Consider the following 14,627-nt stretch of genomic DNA (forward strand, 5'->3'; position numbering starts at 1 on the left):
TTTGCATGTCACATGATGACAAAAATGAGATATAAGCCAAAAAGATGTTTCCCAAACAAGCATAGTATTTTCTGAAAGTACTGCCCCTTTAAAATGTGGGAAACAGTATCCATATCCGATAGATTAGGAAGAATTGATTAAAAGACATGTATGCACTTTTGATTTTGCATATGTAGGGGTGGCATGAATGTGCATTTACATGTGTGTGTGCCACTTTCAGATAACATAGTTTCGTTGCAGAAGTAATACATTTGTCCTTCATTACTTGACAAATTTTCCCAAGGCAGTATGTCTGTACCTAATTCCTTTGACTCAATTCAATGTATACAAAAGTAGTTCAGTTCTTAGCTCACCACCCACAGGAGACACAGATCATATAATTAATTAGTGCACATCAGCAGGTTTGTTGGCCCATGCTGAATCAATATTACATTGGGGTTCTTTCTGTAGGAATACAAGACAATTGACATTTTGTTGTAGAGTTGGTCCTTTCTGTCAATGGATTATTAAATCTGCAAATTCCTCTTTATGGATGAGCATCAAAGCTTTAGGATGCAGCAATGTTACATCATTGGCTTTATAACACTGCTGCTGGACTTGAGAAATACCCATATATAGAAGCACTTTTTAAAAAAATGATCATCTCAATACACATCCCTATCAAACATAAATCTGTTCTGTTCTATCAAACTTTATTCCTGTATCTTTTCCATTTTGCTTTTATTGTACACTTGTGTGTTTGTATAATGCTTTCACTGTATATTTTACTTTTATATTGAGCGACTGCTCAATTCAGAATTCAGTTGTGGCAGGATGTTCCTAGGAGGTTAGCAGAAATGCTTTCAGGACTTCGTAAAAACAACCCTGAAGAGGTCAAACAGTCCCAGTGACTCATGGGAAAGTCTGGCTTGTGACTGATCAAGATTTGGGAAAAAGCTGAGCACATTGAGAGACTTCTGAGAGAATGTGTAAACACCTTACCTACCCAACCCTTCAAGCACCACCTAACCCCGATATGGTGGAACAGGCGTACCATGCATTGAACATATGAGCCATCACAGCACCCATTGTGAAAGCAAGTCACCCTCAATCCCAAGAGATTGTGAATGAAGATAAAGAGGTGGTGGAATCTTCTGCTTTTGGAGATGGCAGGAGTGGAGGTAGGAAAAGTAGTTAATTAGTTGAGTGGTGATGCAACCAAACATTGCCACCTCCCCGCCCCAACCAGAACTATGTTCTAGTTGGGAAGGCCCGTGCTTGACCTCTCACCCCATTGCTAATTAAGACGTCAGTGATGGAAGACTTCAGGGCCATAGGCCTCTGGACCTGAAACTAACTCAGATACAAGTGGGTCTGTCACCATGCACCGATGGCAATAATTGCCACTCTTAGGGAACAGTTCACTGAGCATCTCAGCCGGGACCGCAGTAGCCGACCAGACCTCCTAGTCACTCTTGCCACCAACCACACCTTCCCCTGCAACCAGAAAAGATGCAAAACCTGCTGGTACACTACCCCCCTCACCTCCATCCAGGGCCCCAAACAGTCCTTCCAGGTGAGAGAGAGATTCACCTGCCTCTCTTCCAACCTAGTTTACTGCATTAGGTTATCCTGATGTGGTCTTCTCTTCATCAGGGAAACCAAGCGTAAACTTAGGAAACAGTTCACCAAGCATCTCAGCCAGGTCTGGATGAGGCCGATCAGACTTCCCAGTCACCGCCCATTTTAATTCTCCTTCCCTCTCCCTTTCTGACATGACCATCCTTGGCCTCCTCCATTGCCATAATGAACCAAACCACACCTCATCTACAGCCTGAAGGACTCAACATTGTGTTCTCAAATTTCAAATAGCCTCCCTTCCCTTCCCCTGACTTCCTTCCCAGCGCCTCCTCCTCCCCTCCACTCCACCCAGCCACCAGCCAGATTTGATCAACCAGGTCGTTCCTTCTACCTGTCTTCACCTATCCCCACTTCACCACCCTGCCCACTCCAACCCCTTTAACTGCAGCTGCCCTTACACCCACCCCTAGTCCTGAAGAAGGGCTACACCTGAAACATTGACTTCTCCACCTCCTGATGCTGCCTGGCCTGTTGTGTTCTTCCAGCCTCCTGCCTGTCTACTTTGGATTCCAGCATCTGCAGTTTTTTTGTCTCTAATAGTTGCCATTCTGCAGGCAGTCCCATGATGAAAGGGAATCAGATGCCTGGTTGAGGGACTGGGTATTGGATGGTCAAGTGCCATCCCCATGCCCTTGCTTCCATCTGGGTCCCACAATCTCCAAACTGGGAACATCACCCTTCCCCAGACATCACTTATCTCTATCCTGGGTCCTCCATGATCCTGGGACTCCAGGGGTTTTCTACTGCTCCAGCCTCCTCCATGATGCTGCTGAGCACAAGAACTTTAGCCTTTTCACGCCAGCTCTCTCTAGAGGGGACTTTCGTTCCCCAGGGAAGGGGTTATTGATTCCAAGAAAATGATTGGCATGGTCCAATGAGTCTTTCACGGAATAGGCAAGGTGAGCATCTCACCAGTTCTTCAATGGGAAGCCCAATGCCTGAACAAAATTCTGTCCATTTTATTATATTTAGTTATGCAAGCTATTGGTGGGAGTGATGTATGTCCCCAATCTGACTGTGATCAGCCATCACAGAAAACCACTTTTTCACATTCTTTCTCCCAAACTGTGAACAGCACTACTCACAGTCAAATAGCTCCTGACTCTCCACCGTTGGGCAGTTCAGCTGTAATTCTTCAATCATTGTTGGTATTCCCACAGAATGTAGACCTTTGTTAAAACAAACGTTCAAGTGTTTCAAGAATGCTCTCAAAATTAAGAGTAGCTCAGAAAATCCATCAGGAAAGGTGACCGACAGGAATAAGTGTGAAGCAGACACAAACACTGCCAGAGTCTCCTGAATAGATTGGCACATTGTATTCATACAGTACGTGTGCAACTACTTGTATCTTGAGTTTTTTCATGTGTTTTCTCCCCAGCAAAAGAAGGGTAAGAGTGTTGGTGGTAAGAGTTAGTTTTCTGAATGCTCCCTGTGTTCTGGAGAATAAAAATACTTGCATTGAGAAAGCTCTTTTCATGACCTCAAGACATCCCAAATAATTTTTACAGGTGATCAAGTTAAAAATCACACAACACCAGTTTATAGTCCAACAGGTTTAATTGGAAGCACTAGCTTTCGGAGCGCCGCTCCTTCATCCACAACCACCTGATGAAGGAGTGGCGCTATGAAAGCTAGTGTTTCCAATTCAACCTGTTGGACTATAAACTGGAGTTGTGTGATTATTAATTTTGTACACTCCAGTCCAACACCGGCATCTCCAAATCAGGTAATCAAGTACTTTTGTTGTAATGAACCACAGCAATCAATTTGCACCTAGCAAACTCCTGCAAACAGCAATGTGATAAAGGATCACATGATATAGTTATGTGATGCTGGTTGGAAGAGAGGGAGAAGAGAATTCCTGTACCCTTCTTTGAAGTAATGGCCTTGCGATTAGGTTAGATTAGATTCCTTACAGTGTGGAAACAGGCCCTTCGGCCCAACAAGTCCACACCGACCCTCCGAAGAGTAACCCACCCAGACCCATTTCCCTCTGACTAATGCACCTAATACTACGGGCAATTTAGCATGGCCAATCCACCTGACCTGCACATGTTTGGACTGTGGGACAAAACCAGACCACGCGGAGGAAACCCACGCAGACACGGGAAGGATGTGCAAACTCTGCACAGACAGTCGCCGGAGGCTGGAATCGAACCTGGAACCCTAGTGCTATGAGGCATCAGTGCTAACCACTGAGACACTGTGCCGCCCCCCAAGGATCTTTTACATCCTTCTGAGAGGGCACACAGGGATTTAATTAACATCTCATTTAAAGTTCAACACCTCCAAGAGTGATTGTGCACGACTTCTTCAGCACTGTACTGGAGTGTCAGCCTGGACTTTTGTTTGCAACTACCTGGGACTTGAACATCGAATCTGGAATTATAAAAAAAGTAAAAGAAACTCAGTTCTGATGATGGGTCACTGAACTCAAAGCATTAACTCTACCTTTCTCTCTATAGATGCTAATAAAGCATGGTGCTGGAAAAGATACAGCAGTCAGGCACAGCTAAGGAGCAAAATGAGGAGGAGGGTCTTGCTCCTCAGATGCTGCCTGACCTGCTGTGCCTTTTCCAGCACCACGCTTTATCAACTCCGACTCTCCAGCATCTGCAGCCCTCACTTTCTCCTAGTCTCTACAAATGCTACCAGACCTGTTGAGTTTCTCCAGCCCTTTCTGATTTTTGTTTCAGATTTGAAATGGCATGGTGGCTCAGTGGTTAGTACTGCTGCCCCACAGTGCCAGGGACCCAACATTGATTCCAGCCTTGGGTGACAGTCGGTGTGGAGTTTGCATGTTCTCTTCGTGTCTGTGTAGATCTCCTCTGGGTGCTCTGGTATCCTCTCACTGTCCAAAGATGTGCAGGTTAGGTAAATTGGCCTTGCTGAATTGCTCTGTAATGTCTTGAGATGTGTGATTTAGCAATAGGAAATGTAGGGTTACAGGGATGTGATAAGGCAGTATGTCTGAATGGGTTGCCCTTTGGAGTGCCAGGATTGGCCAAATGGCACTGAAGGATTCTACATGATTTCCAGCATCCACAGCTGTTTGTTTTTCGAACAATATAACCAAGACTGACACTGAACACTGATGTGAATGACTTTAATGGATTTAATGACGGGTGAACAACGTTTATTTGAAGTTATCAGTCAGTTTATTGCTTCATATTAACAACCCATACGTTAATTGTGAATCATCAAATACCAAATTATTTCATAACTAAAGGCCGACCACTTATATTTTCTGCATGTTTTACCTGAGGGGTCAACCCTGGTTCAATGGAGGGCATGGGAAGGCACACCGGAATTAAAACCAGGCATATCTGACAGAGATCTGTAATCTTCTGTCATCAAGCAGAGTCAGCATGGCTTCACACAAGGGAAATCAACTAATTTATTAGAGACTTTCTGAGGAAGTCTCAACCAGATTGCATATAGGGGAGCCAGTGGGTGTGCTACATTTGACCTTCATTAGGTATTCAACAAGAGGAACATGGAGAGGGAAAACAGACAAGGTCCTTTACCTGGGGTGGGGCAGTCTAGAGGGCATACTTTTAAGGCGAGGTGGGAAGGACTTGGATGGGACCTGAGAGGTAACTTTTTTACATAGAGGGTGGTGCATGTATGGAATGAGCTTCTAAGGGGCATCTGGATGGGTATGTGAATGGGAAGGGTTTGGAGGGATGCTGGGTCGTAAGACTAGATTGATTGGGATATCTGGTTAGCGTGGATAGTTTGGATCAAAGGGTCTGTTTTCGTGTTGTACATCTCTATGACTATGACTACGAATATCCAGTCAGAGGTGCCAAAAGTGATGCTACAACACAGGACTATATGAAGCCAAACAGTGCATTTCCAATACAGTAAGACCAAAACAATATCAGCCCAACAGGCTTGGTTTGACGAATGGTAAGTAAAATTCACGCCATACTTGCCAGGCAGAAATTATCTCAGAAAGAGAGAATCTCAACTGTTGCACCTTGACCTTTGAAAACAAAAAATCACAGGCATGAAAACAAAGTGTGGACATTGCTGGCTATTGCCGATCGCTGTTTGCCCAGGAGAAGATGGTGGTGGGCTGCCTTCTTGAATTGCTGCAGTCTTTGGGGTGCAGGCACACTCACAGTGCTGCTAGGAAGGCTTTTAATCCAGTGACAGTGAAGGGAGCATGCATCAGTTATAAGTCAGGATGGTATGTGGCTTGATGGGGAACTTGGAGCTTGTGGTGTTTCCATGTGTCTGCTGGGTCACAAGTTTAAAAGGTACTGTCAGAGGAGCGCTGGTGATTTACTGCAGTGCACCTTGTAGATACAGATTCCTGCCACTGTCCACCAGTGATCGAAGAAGTGAATGTTGAAGATGGCGGATAGCTTGTCAATCAAGTGGGTTGCTTTGTCCTGGATGGTATCAAGATTCGTGAGCGCAGTTGGTGTTGTGTTGCATTTAACATTCGTCAATGCAGGACGCAATAAATAAGAATCACATCCAAAGGTTAACTGCAGAATGATCAGTGACCCCATGGATATTTGTATTCCGATATTCAGATTTGATGTTATCCTGGTAGTTACTGTATTGATTGAAACAAGTTCAGTCAGATAGACTTAATAGAATATGAGATCCCGGATTGGGGCTGTTAATCTGGTCCAGTCAGGGACCCCTCGCTGACAGATAAAATTGGGAGGGTCAGAGGGAGCTGGATCATTGTCAAGTACTCTCCAAATGTAAATAAAGGGCAACTTGGTGATGGGATATTGGCCCCTGTGAAGTGGCAATGAGAAAACAGACACACTCCTTATGTTTATTGCTCACAATAGTCATCTTTGAATTGGGATAAGCATTTCTGGCATCATTTGGGAAGCTTGGCCTGTTTGATCCTGCCATTGAAGACTGTGCCCAGCATTTGGAAATAATACTTATTTTTCCCAGGCAAATGACATTGAGACAGATGAAAAACAATGAGTAATTCTTCTGACACCTTGCGGATTTGTAGTTTTTTTCTGTTGTCAGGAACCTAACTTTCCCTCACACACTAGATATCAAAAGCTTTCAAGAGTTGCCAGATTTAGTTAAGGAATATTATTGCCCAACCCTTCCCTAATTCTGAAATGCTATCGGTTTCACTTGGCAATTTGAGAACAAGGGGAATCCATATCAGGAGTTTTGACTGGGTTAAGATGACTGACAAAGGAATGTGACTTTGGTTTAACCCTGAATTAGATGTTGAGAGACCATTTGTTATGTGGGATTAATGGTGTAATCATGCAAAAGCTCCTACTAACTGAAGCTTAACTGGACTTCAAGCAAGCACTACAACATAGCGAGTTTTGAGATTTGTAGCTCAGATTGAGGTTTTGGATGTAGGTTTGCTCATTGAGCTGCAAGATTCATTTTCAGACGTTTCATTACCCTACTAGGTAACATATTCAGTGGGCCTCAGGCGAAGCAATGCTGAAAATCCCTGCTTTCTATTTATATGTTTGGGTTTCTTTGGCATGGTAATGTCTAGATGGGGGAGTCTGTCAACAAACACATTGAGTTAGACCCTGTCTACCACTCACTGCGAAAAGAAACAAGAAGTGACTTCACCACAGGAAATAACATCACCACAGGAAATAACATCACCACAGGAAATGACATCACCAGCCTGCAGCCCACTGAAGATGTTAGCTAGTAGGGTAATGAAATGTCTGGAAATGAACCTTGCAGCTCAGCAAGCAAACCTACATCCAAACGGCAAGACTACTGGCTTTACCATTGGAAAATGCGGCATGTGGAGCATATGAGTTTAAGGGTATTCCATTGGAAGTGAAGATCCTCGCCAGTCTGACTGAGCCTGGGCAACACCACTTGAGTGAAGGTAATTGCACAGCCTCACTCAGGACATATCCCGAACAGAGGGACTCTAGGTCAGCCCACAGCAAAACCCCGAAACAAAGCCAAGCATTGGCCGAATTGTTAAAATTTTCTTCAGGATATGGACTGGCAAGCCATTGTGGTTGCTCCTTGTATGTGGACTCGAGACAGCAAAAGAATTCCACGAGATCTAAATTGAGCAAGAGAACTCATAGGTTGGTATGCAGGAGTGTGTGCAACCGGGAAAATCACCTACATCTGGCTTGGAATAGTTCAATTGCTTAGCAACATCCAAATCACAACCAATCAAGATAAATGGCAGGTTAAATGGCCACTCTGTTCTCATCAAGGGCGATACCAACACAGCCATTTCAGTGATCACAGAACAAGTCTTTAACGAAGTTCATTCTGGACTCCAACCCTTAAGTTGCACAAGACCTTGGCTAGACTGAGAACCACGACTGGGGAACTTTCACAGCTTAACGGTACAACTTCTGTTCCGGTCTCGTATGTGAAGCAGCTGGTTCAATTACCACTGATTGTACTAAAAGGCTCAGGCCCAAGCTTGATGGGGTGAAACTAGTTGAGAAAACAGTCGAGGTAAAAATTAGAAGGCTGGAAAGTGAAGAAATCATCAAACCAATCCAGTTTGCGGAATGGGTGGCACCAGTTGTACTGGTTGTGAATCCTGACCAGGGCCTCCAAGCCCTCCATTTTTTTTCCTCTCCAAATGTCCCCAATATCTCATTCGTTTGGCCGAACTGGTCCCTTAACAATTTCTCCTACGAATCCTACCACTTCCTCCAGACCAATGGGGTAGCTATGGACATATGTATGGGCCCCAGCTATGCCTGTCTCTTTGATGGCTACGTAGAACAGTTGATCTTCCATAATTACACCAGCACCACTCCCCATCTCTTCCTCCGGTACATTGATGACTGCATTGGCGCCACCTCGTGCTCCCGCGAGGAGATTGAGCAATTCATCAACTTCACCAACACGTTCCACCCTGACCTTAAATTTACGTGGACCATCTCTGACATCTCCCTCCCCTTCCTGGACCTCTCCATCTCCATTAATGATGACCGACTTGACACTGACATATTTTACAAACCCACCGACTCTGACAGCTACTTGGATTTCACCTCTTCCCACCCTACCTCTTGCAAAAAAGCCATCCTGTATTCCCAATTCCTCCGTCTCCACTGTATCTGCTCCCAGGAGGACCAATTCCACCACAGAACACACCAGATGGCCTCCTTCTATAGAGACCGCAATTTCCCTTCCCACGTGATTAAAGATGCCCTCCAACGCATCTCGTCCACATCCCGCGCCTTTGCCCTCAGACCCCACCCCTCCAACTGTAACAAGGACAGAACGCCCCTGGTGCTCGCTTTCCACCCTACCAACCTTCGCATAAACCAAATCATCCGCCGACATTTCCGCCACCTCCAAAAAGACCCCACCACCAGGGATATATTTCCCTCCCCACCCCTTTCCGCCTTCCGCAAAGACTGTTCCCTCTGTGACTACCTGGTCAGGTCCACGCCCCCCTACAACTCACCCTCTCATCCTGGCATCTTCCCCTGCCACCGCAGGAACTGTAAAACCCGCACCCACACCTCCTCCCTCACCTCTATCCAAGGCCCTAAAGGAGCCTTCCACATCCATCAAAGTTTTACCTGCACATCCACTAATATCATTTATTGTATCCGTTGCTCCCGATGCAGTCTCCTCTACATTGGGGAGTCTGGGCGCCTCCTAGCAGCCTCCTCGGGTGGCACGGTGGCACAGTGGTTAGCACTGCTGCCTCACAGCGCCAGAGACCTGGGTTCAATTCCCGCCTCAGGCGACTGACTGTGTGGAGTTTGCACGTTCTCTCCGTGTCTGCGTGGGTTTCCTCCGGGTGCTCCGGTTTCCTCCCACAGTCCAAACATGTGCAGGTCAGGTGAATTGTCCATGCTAAATTGCCCATAGTGTTAGGTAAGGGGTATGGGTGGGTTGCGCTTCGGCGGGGCGGTGTGGACTTGTTGGGCCGAAGGGCCTGTTTCCACACTGTAAGTAATCTAATCTAATCTAGCAGAGCGCTTTAGGGAACATCTCCGGGACACCCGCACCAATCAACGACACCGCCCTGTGGCCCAACATTTCAACTCCCCCTCCCACTCTGCTGAGGACATGGAGGTCCTGAGCCTCCTTCACCGCCGCTCCCTGACCACCAGACGCCTGGAGGAAGAACGCCTCATCTTCCGCCTCGGAACACTTCAACCCCAGTGCATCAATGTGGACTTCAACAGTTTCCTCATTTCCCCTTCCCCCACCTCACCCTAGTTCCAAACTTCCAGCTCAGCACTGTCCCCATGACTTGTCCGGACTTGTCCTAACTGCATATCTCCTTTTCCACCTACCCACTCCACCCTCTCCTCCCTGACCTATCACCTTCATCCCCTCCCCAACTCACCTATTGTACTCTATGCTACTTTCTCCCTGCCCCCACCCTCCTCTAGCTTATCTCTCCACACTTCAGGCTCTCTGCCTTTATTCCTGATGAAGGGCTTTTGCCCGAAACGTCGATGTCGCTGCTCCTTGGTTGCTGCCTGAACTGCTGTGCTCTTCCAGCACCACTAATCCAGAATCTGGTTGTGAAGCCCAGTGTATTGGTTTGCCTTTGTAGGGATTTAAAACAAATGGTGAATCATTTTCACAGCTGGATAAATACCCAATCCCCTCACATTGAGGATTTGTATGCAAAGCTGGCAGGGGGGGGGTGCTGTCCTTCATGAAGCTGGACATGAGCCAAGCATCCTTGTAATTGCAGTTAGATAAGAATTCCCAGAAATATGCTACAATTAATATCTATGAGGGTTTGTACCAATGTACGAGACTGCCACCTGATAGCATCAGTCTGTGCAATTTCTCTGCAAACAATACTGTACATTTTATAAACTTTACCCCAGATCACCATTTGTCTAAATGGTGTGCTAATATCAGGAAAGACCAATAAAGAGCACTTGGAGAACTTGAACATAGTCCTTAGACACTTCCCCTGGGTGGATGCATGCCTTAGAAGGGAAAAATGTGGGTTCCAGGCACCACAAATGACCTACTTCAGCTCCAAGACCAGGTTATGCCCATTGGAAGATAAAGTGAGAGCGATTGAAAGTGCCCTGGCTCTCATGACTGTACCAGAGCTTCAGACCATTTTCCAGCTTGTGGAACCCTCGAGGCTGTGACAGTGCAAGTGAATGACTAAAAAATACTTTAATGAAAGTTTCTGACTCAACTACTTTTTCATTCACTGAGTTCCAGACTCCCACCACGTCTAAGTGAAAAGCTTTATCTTCAATTGTCCACTTAGCATTCCTGCTCTTACCTTAATTACATGCCCCTGATTATTGACCCCTCCACAAATAGAAAAAGTACATTCCTATCTACTCTATCCAACCCTCTTATACTCTAATACATTCCTATCAGGTCACTTTTCAATCTTTACACCCCAAGGAAAGCAACCCCAGCCTATTCAATCTTTCCTCACAGCTCAAGGCTGAGGGAGTTAGTTAGGTTAGTGGGCTGGATAGATGATCTGTGATGCAGAGTATTGCTAGCAGCCTGGGTTCAATTACTCTGCTGGCTGATGTCACATTTCTCAATCTGTCCCTTCACCTGAGGTGTGGTGATCCTCAGGTCAAACCACCACCTGTCTTCTCTCTCCCTCCCACTAATGTGAGGGCAACCCACTGGGACGATGATGATTTTATCTATATCACAGCTTGGATGATAATCCAGTCTCGACATATCTCCTCTGCACCTTCTCTAGTGCAATCACCTCCTTCTTATAATGACCAGTACTCCTGACTGTGATCCAAACAGTTTATACAGTTCCAGCATAACCTTGCTTCAGTACTTATACCTTCACTAATAAGGCAAGTATCCCATGTACCTTCTTAATCACTTATCTATGTGTCCTTCAGGTACCTATGGATCCTTCCTGACTAATAGAATAGATAGCATTCAACCACAAATTCCACATAAATGCTGAAATAAAAACAGAAAATGCAACAACGAATCATAGCTCAGGCAGCATCTGTGCAGAGAGAAGCAAAGCCAACGTTTCAGGCGTTTGCCATCCTCAAATATTAATTCCATTTCTTGTTTGACAGATGCAGAGGTCGTTGACCTGAAATATTTTGTTTCACATCTAATATCTGTGAGAACTCTAATGGTTTTCATCTTGGGAGGATCTCAACCCAGTTTGTAATGAATGCTGCTCCAAATTGGTAGTCTGTGTTAGTGATGCCACAAGGCAGACTGAAATGGGAAATAGAAATGTGAACATTAGAGAAGTAGAGAGTATTCTCCCGCGGTTAAGGCACACCTGTTCAGACAGTGAAGAAAAATAAATACACTGATCCCATTGGTCTACAAGACAGCAAAAAGGAATTTCCACTCCCAGGCATTCTGTCCATTACTTTGATAGATGCAAAACTTCAAATTAAGCAATGGCCTGATATTTTGTCTAATTTCAAGACAATCATTTTCACATTGTCATTTGAGGTAATGTGAAATTTCTAAGCTAAATCAGAAAGTAATACTTTTGCTAATGTGGAGGATGTGACCTAGTTTGGTGGTTTCTTAAAAATTCTAACTTCTAAATCTATTCAAAGTAAAAGCTTTGGTATAGTCAATTATTTTATAACATGATGGTTGTGTTCTTGTGTAGCCCTGCATTAGAAAAAATTCCAATTTGAAACAGTCGCCTCAGGCGACTGACTGTGTGGAGTTTGCACATTCTCCCCGTGTCTGCGTGGGTTTCCTCCAGGTGCTCCGGTTTCCTCCCACAGTCCAAAGATATGCAGGTCAGGTGAATTGGCCATGCTAAATTTCCCATAGTGTTAGGTAAGGGGTAGATGTAGGGGTATGGGGGGGTTACGCTTCGGCGGGGCGGTGTGGACTTGTTGGGCCGAAGGGCCTGTTTCCACACTGTAAGTAATCTAATCTAATCAGTGCTTAACGTGTTGGCAATGTAATCACGTTATGGCCTACATGCGGTTTAAAAGTTTGAGCTTTAGAAATAGTGTCACCAATTTGTCAATTGTGTTATCGTGAATTCATGTGAACAAACCCGCGTTACAGCAGAACAATCTGTACTAAATTATCTTTCCTTCACTATTGCTGGGATAAAATCCTGGAATCTTTCCCACTTTCACTGTATGTCTTCCTACAGCCATGAAGTGCAGCAGTTCAAGATGGCAACACAGCACTACCTTCTCAAGGGCATTTAGGGATTGGGCAGTAAATGCCAGCCGAGCTAGCAAATTTCATTCCATAAATGCGCAAAACAAAAACCACTGGAATTACAGTACTGTGGCAGACTGGGAAAATAGCCACAAATTCAGAGTATTCACATTTCCCTACCGATTACGTAGTGTAGGGAAAATGTTCTCTCCATGTATAATATTCTCTCCATTATAATCTTAAGATTTCTCAAGGCTTACTTATTGATTTTGGAGGATTTTAGTTTGGTTTTCAGGGGCTCCTTCTTAAATTTCACTGATTTCTCCAATAGGTGACATAGTTACTTAATTACAATACCATCTATACCTCTGTTAAAACACGAGGGATTTAGGTATACACCGAAGCAGAATTAGAAGAATTAATCAACATCCCCAGTGTTCATCACCACGTCGTGAAACTGAAAGCCACAACACACAAAGAAAACATTCATTTCCGACACACCACTGTATTTAAATACCATAAGACACCTTGTGCAACAAGCAACGATTTAAAGAAGACTTACGTTAGCCTAAATGCAACAAGCCTCCCCTGGTGCAGTCACTGCGGGGATAAAAATGCATGCTTGTCTCTAACACATTCACTGCATGTTAAATAATTATTTAAATAATTAAATAATGGGATGCAAAGTGCTTTGTGATGTGATAACATAGACATACACTATTTGTGAAATAAACCTGTTCAATACTAAATTATATACCTAACAGTGTTTACTAAATGTGCAACCATTACACTTTCCCCATACAATAACTCCTTTCTTCCCACAGATTTAATCTGGAGACTCCATATTAATTTTCAAGGAATTAATTCCCTCGGTTTTCCTATTCTGTCCTGGCTGTGTCTTCTGACACCATCAAAATGGTCACATTGCACAAGTGGAAACTTCTGCGCGTACACATTTTGAGAGATGCCCAAGCAGCAAAACACATTGCCCGCCCAAATCAGCACAATAAACGTGAGTGAACAGGGTGGATTGATGAAAGGAGAAAGTATTCTCCTGTGGGTGAGGGACAATTGTTCAGACATGTAGGAAAAAGATTTCTTAAGCACTTAATTCATTATATTAGATTTGGAAAAAATGTGCTGATTCCATTGGATGCAAAATATGGTAATAAAATTCACTCCTCAGCATACTGTGCATCACTTTGATAGGTGCAAGCCTTCAAATTCAGCTCTGTCCTGATGTTTTGTGTCATTTCAAGGCAATCGTTTTCATATTGTTACTTCATTTCACCTGGCACCCTTGATCTTTTCATTCCCATATTCCCTTTCTTCTAGCCCCTCTTCTCTATGTTGCAGTCCCTCTCCCATTTTGCATCCCCTCTATCCCTCTCACAATTTTACAGTCTCTCTTTCTCCTTTGCAGCCTCTCTTTCCTTTGGCAGTCCCTCACTTCTTTCTCTTACAGCTCCTCACAGCCCCTTTGCAGCCTTTCCCCCCACTTTGTAGATCCTCACACCCCTCTTCAGCTTTCTCCCACCAATTCCTGCAGCTCCTTCCTTTCTCCACTTTGCAGTCTCTTATTCCAAACTCCCTCCTGACCGGTTCGCTGGCCATAGGCCTTGCCCAGTGTCCTCATTCCTCACTTCCTCTGGCAGAGCATGCTGCTGCCTCTCAATTTACACCTCCAAATGCAGATGCCTTCTCTCTCACGATGAACCTATCAGCAAGAAGCACAGGAGAGACCTGTGATTGGAGGAACATCTCCTAACCATTTCCTTCCACTCTATTCACGTGGAAGATTTTTCTTTGATTGTTTGGTTCTCTAGACGATTTGGGGATTTCAGGGTGGATTCACGTGCCATCTCCATTTATTTCAGTCCTGATATGGAGTGTTACAATTCTGCATCCTTGATTTC

The sequence above is a fragment of the Chiloscyllium punctatum genome, chromosome 10 (genome assembly GCF_047496795.1).
Source record: "Chiloscyllium punctatum isolate Juve2018m chromosome 10, sChiPun1.3, whole genome shotgun sequence".
Lineage (NCBI taxonomy): Eukaryota > Metazoa > Chordata > Chondrichthyes > Orectolobiformes > Hemiscylliidae > Chiloscyllium > Chiloscyllium punctatum.